Genomic DNA, 13,736 nt, shown 5'->3' with positions numbered 1-13,736 from the left:
GCTTTCTCAGCCAACCTGTTTATTCTCATCCTGTTTGACATGAGAGACCCACTGAGAAGTGTTTGATGGAAACCCAGAGTTTAGGAAAAAAGTTCTGTTCTGTTCTTTTTTTTTTGTTTAAGCAGCTCAACTCTGAAAAGTTTGGCTTATGAGCAACAAGCCACAGAATGAGGTCTGGGCAGCATTTATGCTGTATGCCAGATGGAAATTTCCTTGCAGATAGGATGAAACTGACTAATTACACCAGTACAGAAAGAAGAGAAGGATGGAAAGGAAAACTGGTCTTCTTCCATTTGTGAATAATTCGTATCTTGGATAAAACTGGACCGCAAAGCATTGCACACATGTGCAAATGCAAAGCGCGCAGAGGGAGCAGCAACACACACACTCAGGCTTTTTTAATTACAAGTGCATTGTGGAAACAATGAAAATTAAGTGCAGCACAGGCCCTAGACCACAAATATTTGAACAACAAATGATTCAACTTATTTACGTCATTCCCCGTTCCTCTAAGCTGCTCAGCAGGCTTTGAAATAAAATCGCACCAGATTGAATCAAGGAGGCCCACTGAATTGAGACAAATAAAAAACAGACAGGGCGCTCGAAAACAAAAGAACTCCGTGTACCTTTTGACGGAGCCGAGGTTCATGAGAGCATGAACATCTGAATGCGTTTAGGTGAGCGAGCCCCCTCCCCGTTTACCCCCTCTGCCTCTCAGAGTAATCACAGCGCCAGGGCCTGTTGTGGTTCTGTTTAAGAATCTCAAAGACTGATTATTCTGGACTTCAGAGGACGATACGTCAGGACGTAATCTGGTCGTGACCTTCGCAGCTAAATGGGAGGCAGTCTGATAAGCCTTGGAGGTCAAGGCTCAGACGGCCACCGGAACCCCTGGGAGACGGGCAGGAGGAAGGAGATAGGGGAAGGAGGGATAAAAGGGAAGAAGGAGGAAAGGGAAGTTCAGAGGAACAAAGTCGAGAAAGGAGCAAGGTTGATAAGAGGAGAAGGGCAGAGGAGAATGTTAGTTAGGAGACGGGACCAATCTGTTGGTGTTTTCAGACGTATGGAGCTTGGTGGATGGCCTGGGAGAAATGGAAACTGTTTTTTTTTTTTCTGTCATAAACAAGAAAACCCTAAATCATAAAGCACACATTCTTGAAACAAAAAGAAAGAAAATGTGTATTTATATACACAAAACTCACAGCATCCATCTTTTGTGGTTTCCTCAGACAAGTTGTTGTTTTCCTTCTGATCTGGAAGCTTTTATCCCCTCCCTTTTATCCTGCAGTCCCCCTAATGAAGGCCAGTATGTAAGGACTCAGAGGAACATCAAAAACAGCCATTGATTCCTCCCTTCCTCATTCCCCCATACGGTGGCAGAGCAAACTGTTCACAGCTGAATTAAAGACATGATCTTCCAGAGGTGGACCAATCATGCTTTTTCTGGCTAAAGAATCGTCATTTCTGGCATTCTTTGATATCTGACCTGATGATTTTGATTTTAACTGACACAGATTTTTTTCTTTCTTTTACAGATCATAAAACAAAAATGAGGGGAAACATGCTGTAGGTGTTTGATGTAGGCAGTGATTTTGAATCCAACAGAAAATGAAGAATTATCCATCAACTTTTTTTTCATTAAATTGTTGCATTAAAGATGGAGGACTTCTTTGCAAACGTAAGAGATGCAGAAGTTGTCTTTGCTTGCCACACACTATTTCAAGGGGGCCGACAGGGTTTGTTTCAAACACATGTTGTCCCCATACCAATAGCACCAGCCCCACCTCTGTGCTCATTACATCCATTGGTGGAGCTAATGAGAAAGCAGCCTGTACCTAACCGCAGTCTGCAGCTCACCATCTAAACACATCTCCCTCCACATCGCCCACGGTGTCGGGATCAAATCTGCCCTCCACATGTGCAATTAACTGCTCTCTGGCATTGAGCAGCTTTCATTTTTTCACTATCAGATCACAACTGACTCTTTAGGACACAAATCTCTACCCTACAACAAAAGGGTTGTTTTTATTTTTTTTCTTTTCTTTTCTTTTCTTAACAGACGTGTTTGCTTAAAATCATTGCTGTGATGTGAAAGAAACATTTTAAATGTGCACATCTTAAGGGAGAAAAAAACACTAGGTAGGTAATGTGGATCCACATTATCCATATTGGATTATCCATATTGGATAATGTGGATAATGCTTTTTTTTTTCCCCAATACTTGTTTTTTAAGTATTGGAAATATGCAGTGACAACATTCTGTGTCAACATTCTGCCTCTCCGACGCCTCGACATAAGAGAGAGAAAGAAAGGTGAGTGATGTTTGTTCCTGTTTAATGTCGCTGTTCTGCCAAGCTTCCCTAAAGCCTCAGTCTTCTGCCAGACTTTTATGTGGGATAAGGTAACCAGGGGAAGCTTTCATAGCTCCCTACCAGGTGACATCAGACATCCCCCAGCAGTCTGTCCTCCCACCCCACCACCGCCACCCCCTCCCTACCTACCACCCATCCTCCCTCTGGAAAACACTGAACATCTTTGTTCTCACATCTCCCCCTCTGGCTCACCCCCTAAAAATAAGTGCACACACTTCTTTAGGGCCACGCTCCAGACCTTATGATGCAACTTGAAAATTGTGCTTTTAAAAATAGCGAAGGCTAACATTAATATTGTTTACACGGCTCCTCTTCCCTCGGGTGAGGAAATATGGCAGCTCGATCGGATGTCTTAATGCGTGTCGAAGTACAAACACATGCTGGAAAGACACGAAAACAGGATCCGACCTTCTTCTGTGTGGAGTTTTGAATTTGTGTGTCTTTTTTTTCCTGCTTAGTTCTGAGCATGGGTAAAGGTTGTTCTTCATTTATTTTGTCAAAAATATCGGTACCTTTATATTTTTCTAGGAGAACCAGGTCAACAATCTAAGCTCTCTGTTGCATTTGATGTTAAAGGGAGCATTGGGAGGTAAATGCTATGAAGCTATTAGTGGGAGTTTTCTTAAATTTCAGAGGGCGCCACCGGAAAAGGCTTCAAGACCACCAGCCAGCAGACCAGCATTCCTTCTCAACCCCAATATTAACTGGAAATTATTGTGGCGTTCCCTGTGAAGAAAAATCAGAACCCAAATGTTATTACTACAAAGAAAGGAAAACCCATTCGTAAACAAGCGTCACTTTCTTGTGCATTCCTGAGATTGAAACTGGAGAGGGACGGGGGCCATTGAGAAATAAAAGCCCCCCGTTCCAGCTGAAACCAACCTGGCCTCGACTCAAAACCAGATGTGAGCAGTTCTGCTGGAAAGAGGCAGAGCAAACGAGAAGGAGATGACGGGTGGATGGAGGGGGAAGGGGCCATTGCCTAAAATATTTGGGGCTCTGAAGCAAGAAGATTAGATGTACAACTTGTGGCAACTTCTGCCTCTTCTCCAGCAAGAGAGCTAAAGTACAAGCTGCTTACGTTACAACCAATACCTCATTCTCTTTGTCATTTTTCTATCTCTGTCCTTCTGTGGTGTAGTTTTCATATTTTTGGCTCAAAAGTTCCTTACTTTTTGTGGAAATAGATGTTTGGGATTTTCAGATGATCTCAGGAAACAGTGAGAACTGAATGTACCTGGTCATTTACAATTTTTTCGAATACCAAAATTTTAAATATTAGCATAATATGAAATCCTGTGGCGTGTGGTAATGGCTGGTTTTCAGCATGAACGGTGAACGCTCGGTCAAGAATTTTAATCGTTCTATTTTGCAACTTTAACGTAAAGGTTATTTAGTGAAGATTCCACAATGTGAGCTGTTTTTTTTAAACACTGAGTTGTTTAACAATAAAGTCACAGAAAGCAAAAATGTACATACAGTACAGACCAAAGGTTTGGACACACTTTCTCATTGAGTTCAATGAGAAAGTGTGTCCAAACTTTTGGTCTGTATTGTACATGCAACCATTACAAAGCCATGTGTATCACATCAGGGATTTATTCATTATGTTACAAGGTTTGTTCTAATGAGATGAAAGACTGAGTTTACACAGAAGCAAAGCAGTTCAGTCACAAAGAGAGTTGGACTTCAGCAGACAACCGGAAGGCTGAAAATATTTTAAAGTTGTTTCCTCTTTTTCTGTTTTGAACCCGTTTGTCTTGGAACACATTGAGTTTGGAAACATCTGGGTATGATATGGTACGGTAGAGTCTATTCTACAGGAAATATGCATAGAGTCAGCAAACCTTTGCAACTCAAGTTAAAAAAAAACAAGATGGATCTAGCTTACCTTGACCGTTAAAACATTAAACTATTAAATAAGTGACCAACATATAATATATAAACAATATGAAATGTCCTCTGTTTGTTTAGCCATATGGTTTGCTCACATTTTGATTTTTAATATAAAAAGACTACATAAATTGGAGTTTCCGATTGGAAAAAAAAAATCTAATCGGATGTGTATCTGATCTTTTATACCTTTGGACAAGAGGTCACTCTAGAAGACCATCTGTGTCACACAGCAGAGATGGCCCAGATATGGCCGCCTTTTCAGGAAGCTCTCTAAGGTCAAATAGGAGGCAGAACCTCTCCCTTGGCAGAACATGAATTGCTAAAACGAAGCCTCTACAGTCCTACTATAACAACAGCTGTGGTGAGAGACGAACATGCTTGCCTGTCTATGTAAGAGCAGCGTGCACGCCGCTAAAAGTCAGCCGCACCCCTTCAATCAGGGGAGGAATGAGCCTCCTCTTCACTCTTTGTCACTGATCTTTCTTTCACTTTGATTGTGACCTCCTGAAAGCCCTAAACAAAGATTAGCATCACTGGCTGACAGCCTTGAATCTGCCACCACTGCTGTAATCAGCCTGCCTTCATTAAAATGAGCTTTGATAGGAGCCTGATGTAATGGAGCATAGCACCATGCCCTCAGATGTCTCACATTCAGCTACCGTAGGAATCATGCCGTTCATACCAATGACTCCATAAAACTCACCGATCGAGATGAGGCAAATGTATGAAGCTATGGCAGCATGAAAGATCACTCACATATTTGCTCAACTGATATGAAGGAAGCTGTGGCTGTCTTTGCTGTATTAATTTTCAAAAAAAAAAAAACTGCTTCACTGAGAATACACCTAAATCTTTGATGCATTTTATGAAGCACTCGCACAAAAGATTGACAGGCTTATTCAGGTATGAGCAGTCTTTCATTAAATTCAGAGGCCAAATTATACTGAAATAACTCAGGCATGTTCCAACTTACTGAATGTTAATGCTACAGCAACAAACAAATCTGCCAAATATGCATTATTTTTGGAAATGGATGGAATTGGATGGTTGTTGCACCTTTGGTGGCAACAACTGCCATCAAGTGTTTGTGTGATAACTAGCAGTGAGTGTTTAACATCGCTGTGGAGGTCTTTTGGCTCACGTCTTTCCTAAGTTGTTTTAATTCAACCACAGTGGAGGGCTTTGGCATAAAGGGCCTGTTTAAGGTCAGACCGTGCCATCTCAATTGGATTTAAAGCATAGACTTTGACAAGGCCACTTCAAGACCTTCATTTTTTTCTTTGTAAGCCCTTCAGGGGTGAACGTGCTGGCCTGCTTTGGCTCATGCATAACCCAAGTGCCCTTTAGCTTAACACAGTGATGGGTGGAAGTTTTTTTTTTCCAGAACTTTCCAGTTTCAATCAGAAGTCATGCAGTAGTCATCCAGATCTTGAAGCGGCCAAAGCACCCACCGCCATCTATGATGCTCTTGTACTGAAGTACTGTTTTAACTTCACATCAGATGTAATATTATGTGCACCTTAAAAAAGCTTGAGTTTTGTCTTGCTTCACCAGTCCCCATAATATTTTCCCAAAGTTTTATTGATCATCAAGGTGTCCTTTTTTTTTGGCAATGTGAGACTTTGTGTCTCACATTGCCATGGCCTTTGTGTGGGGGTGTGTGTGCGTGTTTTTTTTTTTTGGTTGGCTAGTTTTCAAGTTGGAGCTCTTCCATGGATGTCATTTTTGCTAAGGCTCTTTTTTATTGTTGAATCTGAATCACTGACTTTAACGTTGACCTTCTGGATGACTTGTTAATCCACTCTTGGAATAATTTCAGTAGGCCATGCTCTCATTGGCTCTTACTGGGGTTTGGTGGAGACCCAAAGCCATAGAAATTTCTTTGTGACCTGATTTGTGTCATTTACTTAGTTCCTCGTCTGCTTTTGCAACAAGACGTGTTATTTTTGAAATCTTAATGTTTTCAGACAGGTTATTTTTAGGTGATTTCTTCATTCTTCAAATCTGGTATTAATCAGGTATATAAGTGGCTAGTGAAAATGAACAAAAAATTGTGGCTATTTAGATTGATAATTCAGCAAGGGGGACAATAGTAGTTCCAAATAGGTTCAGGTTGGTTTGGATATATTTTGTCTTTCAATAAATGAAATCATCTTTTGAAAAATGCTTATCTTTGTCATTTAAGTGAAAAAAAAAACCTGCAAGGATGCAAATACTCTACACACATTTATACATTAATTTTTTTTTCTGTGATAAAACTCTTTTATAGCACCACACAACAGGGATTCATCAAAACCAAACAAAAGATGCATGCCCAACCAACCGTGAGCACATTCACAACCCGACAACAAGAAAGAGGTGAGTGGAACAAGCTGATGGCATATCGAAGCCCACATTGGGACCCAAAAAGGATGTTCCTCGTTTCTGGCCTCCACGTGAAATTCTGTAAGCCCCCGGCTCTCAGTGGGAGCCAATGGGGAGTGCGTCCAGGCCGATAAAGCTGAGGGGATTTGTTCCACATTCCACGGGCCCTTTAAACAACATAGAAGATGCCAGATTGCCAGGCTGTGGGTGAGGTGGCTATAACCCAATCCTGTTACGGTCCAAAAGTAGTTACTGTCTGCACACATTCATCTGAGAAATGAAAGGGATCAGATCCCATGTTGGCAGAGGTTTAGCATAAACCAACAGTTTGAACTGTCACGGTCAGCAAGCTTGATAAACACTGCTTTGTCTACTTCCATAATGTATAAACCATTTCAACACATCGCTGTCACCTGTTTGACCGCTTTTTCCTTTCGGCTGTCGTCAGTATCGGGTTTCCAGCTGCCCGTCGAGCATTGAGATGTCAGTTATAATTGTTCTCACCTGTGAGATAACCCCTGACACCACAGTTTTCACCACTCATTTTGTTGGGCTGCAAGAGATTTGAGTCAGAGCTTTGAAAAGCAGCCGTGGCAGATCATAGGGGCGAGGCCCTGCGGTTGGAGGCTGAAGGGAGCGAGAGGCGTTACACAGCTCTTGTGGGTGACTGAGAAATGTAAACAAACCATGTTGGGGAAGGACAGCTGCACGTCAGGGTGGAAGAGTGGCGACAAGTCTTAGAATTTATAAGCAGTGCCATTTTAACCCAGGTACCCCATAATACTAAATGACAGGGTCAAGTGAGGCATTTTCACCAGTCATTAAGTACCATCTGCTCTTTTGTATATGTTAGAGAAAGTTTAATAGACAATCTGTTTTCAATAATGTTCTTTTTAGTCATTTTTAACTCTTTTATTTGTAACAAGTGGTTAGTTTTCTCTCTGACGTAGAAATCCTAGGTATGTATGGAGATATTGTGAAGCTGTAGACATTTTCTCACTAATATTTTGGTATTACATGGGTTGTACATGTTACAGTAATTGTTCTCCATTACTAACATTCAATAGTAATAGACTAACTACTTTTAGTCATTCATATATGCTGATGATGGCAAGCTACTGGATTGTAGCCATAGCTTCTCTGGGGTACACTGACAGAGGTGAGGCTGCCATGCATTGGCATCACCAGACCCTCTGGTCACCACCAACAGGCAAGGTGGGACAAGTGTCTTGCCCAAGGACACAACAACAGAGGACAGACTGAACTGGCAACCCACCAGTTGCAGGACGAACTCCCACCACCGTCACCCAAATCATCCCTAACAAAACAACCATATGCACATACATATAATGGCTATTTAGGGAGTCCACTTAAGCTAACATGCATATTTCAACTATGGGAGAATGCCGGAGTACCCAGAGATAATCCACACATTCACAGTGTGAAAATACTAGCTGCATGTAGAAAGGCCATGGCAAGGAATCTTCAACAGAGCAAATGACTACAACACCTAGCAGCCCAGCTATGTATTTATCTATCTTGTTAATCCAAAATATTAAATTGGGTATTTTACAAAATCAACTTGTGAGCTTTATGTCATGTTGTAATGTTATTCCCTCAACGAACGCATGGTTAGTGTTTAAAGTGTTTAGTGCAGAGGTGTCCCTGGTAGCAGATATTTAGGGAGTCTGAAAATGCCATCAAGTGGACATGAACTCTTGAAATGTTATTGAGATGGAGAGAGAATCTTCAGACTGCAATTTTCCAAAACAAAAAAGAGATATCCATTGTTAAAAATGTTTCAATAATATGCATTTTTTTAGCTCTGCTCACAGACTCAGGATCTGTTTGGAGCTGTAGGTTCTCCTCCTAGAAGAAATTTCTGGATTGAGACAACCTCATCAAACAGGAAATGTTATGGCACTATAAACTGTTTAAGTGCAAAAAATGCCTAAATACATAAAGTTGTCTTAAGGCAACAATATCAATAAAACCTCAAAATCACTCTAAGATGTGTGGATGCAAACATTCCTGGTTTGCTTTTTCTGTTTGTTCAGCTAACTAACAAACCACAACTTTGGCTATTGTTAGGGGTTTAGAAATGGTTTATAATTTTAAAAATACATGAGCTTTTGTTGCATCAAAAAGAACCCCCACCCCACTGGGATAAGGACTGCCTAACAACCTGGTGTTTTCCTTCCAAGAAAACATACCAACATACTAATTTGTCACATGTGACTGACACACTGACCGTTTCAGTCACATGTGGTGAAATGTGACTGAAACATGATTGAAAATTCATGAGGTTACAAACTGCATTTTGATTCATTATTTGGCCAACATGAATAATTGATTATTGTTTGGAACTCACTCATATACTGGGTTGCTAAAATAGTGTCATCTGCCTGTGTGTGTAAGTTTGGTAACACTTTATTTGAAAGAGTGTGCATAAGTCTGGCATAATGCTATCATAAACACACCAGCTGTTACGAACATGAAGGAGTCAACATGAATGTCTATGACTATTGTCATGAAGGGTCAGTCGATAAATAATGACACTTTCAGTGCAAAGTTGACACTTTTAATGGACTTTTAATGAAACTTTTACTACAACTTTGCATTAAAAGTGTCATTTACCGAATGGCACTTCATGACAATAGACATGAACATTCATGAATACTCCATGTTCATAACAGATGTTATGTCATGTTTATGACAGTGTCATGTCAGTCTTATGCACACCCCTTCAAATAAAGTGTTACCATAAGTTTTAGTCTCCTCACTTTGAAAGGTACCCATGTTGTTGAAAGATCTCAGACTGATTTCCCTAACATGTTTTAAAACAAGAGAAGGACATGTTCAGGTTTAAAACCACAACTCTCCATTCCACTAGTTACTGCTCCCTATGGATGACCAACCTGCGGAAGTGCAGATGCATATAAGTAACCACAAAAAGGGGCGCTTATAGAGCCAAAACCAATGACTCACCAATGTAGCATGAACTCTCAACACATTCGTCTAAGAGTTATGTTGGAGAAACAGAGATGAATGACTGTTATAGTGTACTATTATTGAATTGAACCCTTAAGGAGATTCAGGGCTGCAGAACAGAAGCAGCCAAAATACACAGTGCAGTTCAGTAGGATGCAGCACATAAAGGAAGCAGAGCCTCTAATAACTCATCTGCTATAGCCTAACTATAAGCAGCAACGTCTGCCAAACCTCAGGTCCCCAGACACCGCTTGTTTGCATAAATGGTACTGCTCCTCTATATTATGAAGAATTTGAGGCTTGTGGCCATCCTGTTCGGGGTAAAAATGTCTTGGCTTCCTAGACTGTGGCATAGTTTTTGACACTGAATACCTAGACTCTGGCATAAAGACGAAAAAAAAGCTGTGTCTGCCTGTTCAAAGCGTCTGTATACCTTTAATCTCCTTTCTCTCTTTGCTGTTGTGTAACTCTCCCTGACAGTCAGGTACTTCTGTCTCCTCCAGCCAACAGGCGTTGTCAGTCTCGGAGACCACGAGAATTCCTAACACTGGAAGAACAGGCTCAATTCCAGGCTGTGAAGTTCCTCACACGCCTGGAACTGGACAGCAGGTCATCACAGGGTCAACACCAAGTGTTTTCCTGAGGATTCCTAAAAATACACCCCCGCTGTGCTCAGGAAGCCGAGGAGACTTCACGTTTTTTTAACTAATGTGAAGGCAGGCAGGATATGTAAGATGGAGCATGCTATGGTGTTTTAGGTGCAACCTCCCATGAAATGGGAAACCAAGTTAAAAGCTGAAGAGGAACAGATGAGATGGAGGGTAAAATGCATGTAACTACTTGAAGGCCTACAATATTCAAAAAGAAATAAGGGAATGAGTATGAGGCCATGGACGCAATAAATTACTTCAGAAATTGTGGCAAGTGGAAAAATCTTTAAATGTTTATAATCCAAAACGTTACATTTACTTTACAGGTGTAACACTACATGATTTTGTTCCAAAACTTTTCATTCAAAAAGACACCTTTGTGACATTGTGTTCAGTTAAAAATCATTTGTACTTGCTAAATAATGAGAAAGGACATTTTATAGATTTTTTTAATTCAGAAGCTTTCCTACTTTTTTCTTTGCCATTGGTATAATTGTCTTTTAAACTTTATAATTTGTGTGAAATGCTACAAGTTTTCTTCCACAACCTTTTGATAATAGCATGCTAGAATTTCGCCCCCTTTCTCCAAACAAAACTGCCGTAGATGAGCCAGGTTTGTAGGCCTTCTAGTTCACACAAGCAACTTTTCTATTTTGCCCACAAATGTTCTATGGGACTGAGGATCAGAACCTTGAGATCCTCCAAACCATTGACTTTATTGTCCTTAAGTCACTTTGTTCCTAATTTAGAATTATAAGTGAGGTTATTGTCCATCTGGAAGACCCATCTGTACCCAAGCTTTAACTTCCTAGCTGATGTTGCTTCATTATTTCCACATATTGTTCTTTCCTTATGATGCCATCTGTTTTTAGGAAGTGCAGCAATCCCTCAAAAAGCTAAATATCCCCATAACTTGTTGCTGCCTCCTCAAGTACATCTGACGTGGGATGGCATTTTCAGATTTGCAAGATTTCTTCTCCAAACGCAAAGTTGGTCATTATAACCAAACACTTAGCTGTTGGTTTCATCAGACCATAGAAAATGTCTCCAAAAATACAGTTTTGTCCCTGACAAAATCATGCTTTTGGGGTATTGACTTCTTCCAGTCTGAATGACATTTCAACACATAAAGGTACAGGCTTGATGAAGGCAATCTTCAACCAACTTCAGCCATTATCTATGTCTTCACATTCATCTCTGGGACAAATAATCCTATCTTTCCTAAACATTAAGACGGAGGAACATTCTCATGGTGTTTATTCTTGAGTAAAATTGTTTGAACGTATAAAGGTGGCATCAGGAAATGATACGTAAAGATTAAGTGGACCTGTGAAAGTCCACAGTTCTCTTCCTTATATGGCTAATTGGCTGATTTTTATATTTTCCTATGATGTCACACAAGGAAGCAGTGTTTGAGATTTGGCTTTAAAATATATGTCTCCATTTAACTCAAAAATGTTTAGCTTAATCTATTGTAGGCTTACAAAAGTCATTGAATCACCTTCTGGGCTTTCCCAAAAGAGCTTAGAGACATAGTTATCAAAGTGTATGTAAACTTTTGAATTTGAAGAAAGTAATAAAAGTCACTGAGAAAAAAAATCTATGTGCTTGTTCTCTTTAGATCGAGGCTCAAATGTGAGTACGTCAAGAAACCTGACAGACTATCTGTGTGTTCACACTGTTCCCCAGTGTGAAATTCTGAAACGTAATTCATCCATGGCGCAAGCAGGATCAAAAGGCTACGGCGCGGAGGGAAGCTCAGCCCAGCCCCACCTCCAGTTGCAGTTCACTTTTTTTTTTGTTGCAGCAGCAGCAGCAGCAAAGCAAGCAGCAAAACGGTTGCTTTGGCAGCCATAATTATAAAAACCAAGTCTACAAGTCTGGGAAAGAGTCCAGGCTTAAACAAGGGTTGCAATACATTTGCGTTGGTTTCCTTCTGCACCCTATCTTATCTCTTGCACAAAGCAAAAAGCCTGGCAGAGCCCATACAGAGTGTCTCTGAGCGCTCCACTTGGGGGACCCTTGACATCTGATAAGAATTTATTGAAAGAGGATTTAGGGATCAAAAAAGAAGAGAGTGCTGATGTGCAGTAAGACCTCAAGCGTTATGAGATAATCAGGTGCTACCATGAGTTCTCAAAGCAAAGCATGTGACAGTGGGGGTAAGAGTTCAAATATTCTGATACACTGGCATCTTTGATGTGATAGGATCAGCCAGGCCCCTATCAACACAAAGAAGTGGGTGCTGGTTATAAAGGAAAATCTTGCTGAGCAACAATACAAGTGAATTTTGCTGTCGTTATGAGAAAGTTTCGAGCTCGCTGAGGGTTTTTGTTTATTTTAAGCCTTTTCTCCATAGTAATCATCTTCTCTGCAATATAATAAAAGAATGGCAAGCTTTAAAAGAAAGGGTCCTTATTGTGATGTATCTCCTGTAACCATATGGTGTCTCTGAAAGGCTCCCAGTGAGGGGGGAAGGCATCTCAAGGAGAGGCGCTGTTTATTTGAAATGAGCCTTTAGGTAAACATGTTACACAGCACACAGGGCCAGGTCAGCTTTTTGAAGTGGATGGGGCTCAGGAAAGAAATGGGAGGGTGGAAGAAAAGAGGGCTGCCTTCAGAGGAAATGAGAACAGAGGCCTCTTTCAGGAACGTTTCATCCTCTCCCTCCCTTCCTGTCACATATAGAAAGAACACAAAAGGTGTTGGGCTATAAAATCATCACAGATTATGAAAACAATTTTCTTTTCTTCTGAGCACACATGAAGAATCATTAAAATTTTCCTGTAGCTCACCGTGCACTTCCGCTGTAGTGGAAACCCGTTGAAGGTTTTGATGGAGAGAACAGGTTTGTGTAACAAAAGCAAGTTTTTTGCAGCCATACCCAAGCTGTGGGGAATTGCTCTGTGCCTGAGGAAGTCCCAGTCTGTGCTGTCTGCAGAAGTCGAGGTCCAAACTTTGAAGCACCTAGCAGTGTGTTTCAGCAGCTAACCACTTTCAGATGTGACTGTATCGTTTTATGAGCTGAGTAACAGCGATACCTACACATGTGCAGCGCTTGGGGTCCCAAAGAGGGAAAGGATCTGCTCAGAGCAGAACAGAGAGGCAAACTCCTCAGGGGTCTGGGTTTGGTTGAGTTTGATATATCTCTCAAGAAATGGCATTCTGCACATGAAAATGGAGAGCTGGAAGATGGATGTTGGGGGAAATTTTTTCACTTGTGAACACATTTCTGTCAGGATTTCCAGTTCTTTTGAGCTTCTCTTTGCAATGAGAACGAGACCGTTTGAATAAGCCTTTATGGTAATGCTGACTATATAGTGCAAGAGTGTGTAAGAATGAGTGTAAGGCTTAATCTGCGTAATACAGCAGATACAAGGAAGAAGTTAAAAACAAGACAAAAACTTTGCATAAACAGAAAAGTATAACAGATTTGACTCACAAAAACAGGATCTCTCCACAG

At 40.8% G+C, this 13,736-nt stretch overlaps 1 protein-coding gene across 2 annotated transcripts in view; it reads right to left on the bottom strand.

Moving 5' to 3' along the window:
- Positions 1 to 13,736, bottom strand: part of nkd2b (NKD inhibitor of WNT signaling pathway 2b) — a 29,324-nt gene that overhangs the window by 4,484 nt on the left and 11,104 nt on the right. The window lies entirely within an intron of this gene.

The sequence above is a fragment of the Xiphophorus hellerii genome, chromosome 3, assembly GCF_003331165.1.
Source record: "Xiphophorus hellerii strain 12219 chromosome 3, Xiphophorus_hellerii-4.1, whole genome shotgun sequence".
Lineage (NCBI taxonomy): Eukaryota > Metazoa > Chordata > Actinopteri > Cyprinodontiformes > Poeciliidae > Xiphophorus > Xiphophorus hellerii.
This window is presented reverse-complemented; position numbering and strand designations above follow the sequence as displayed.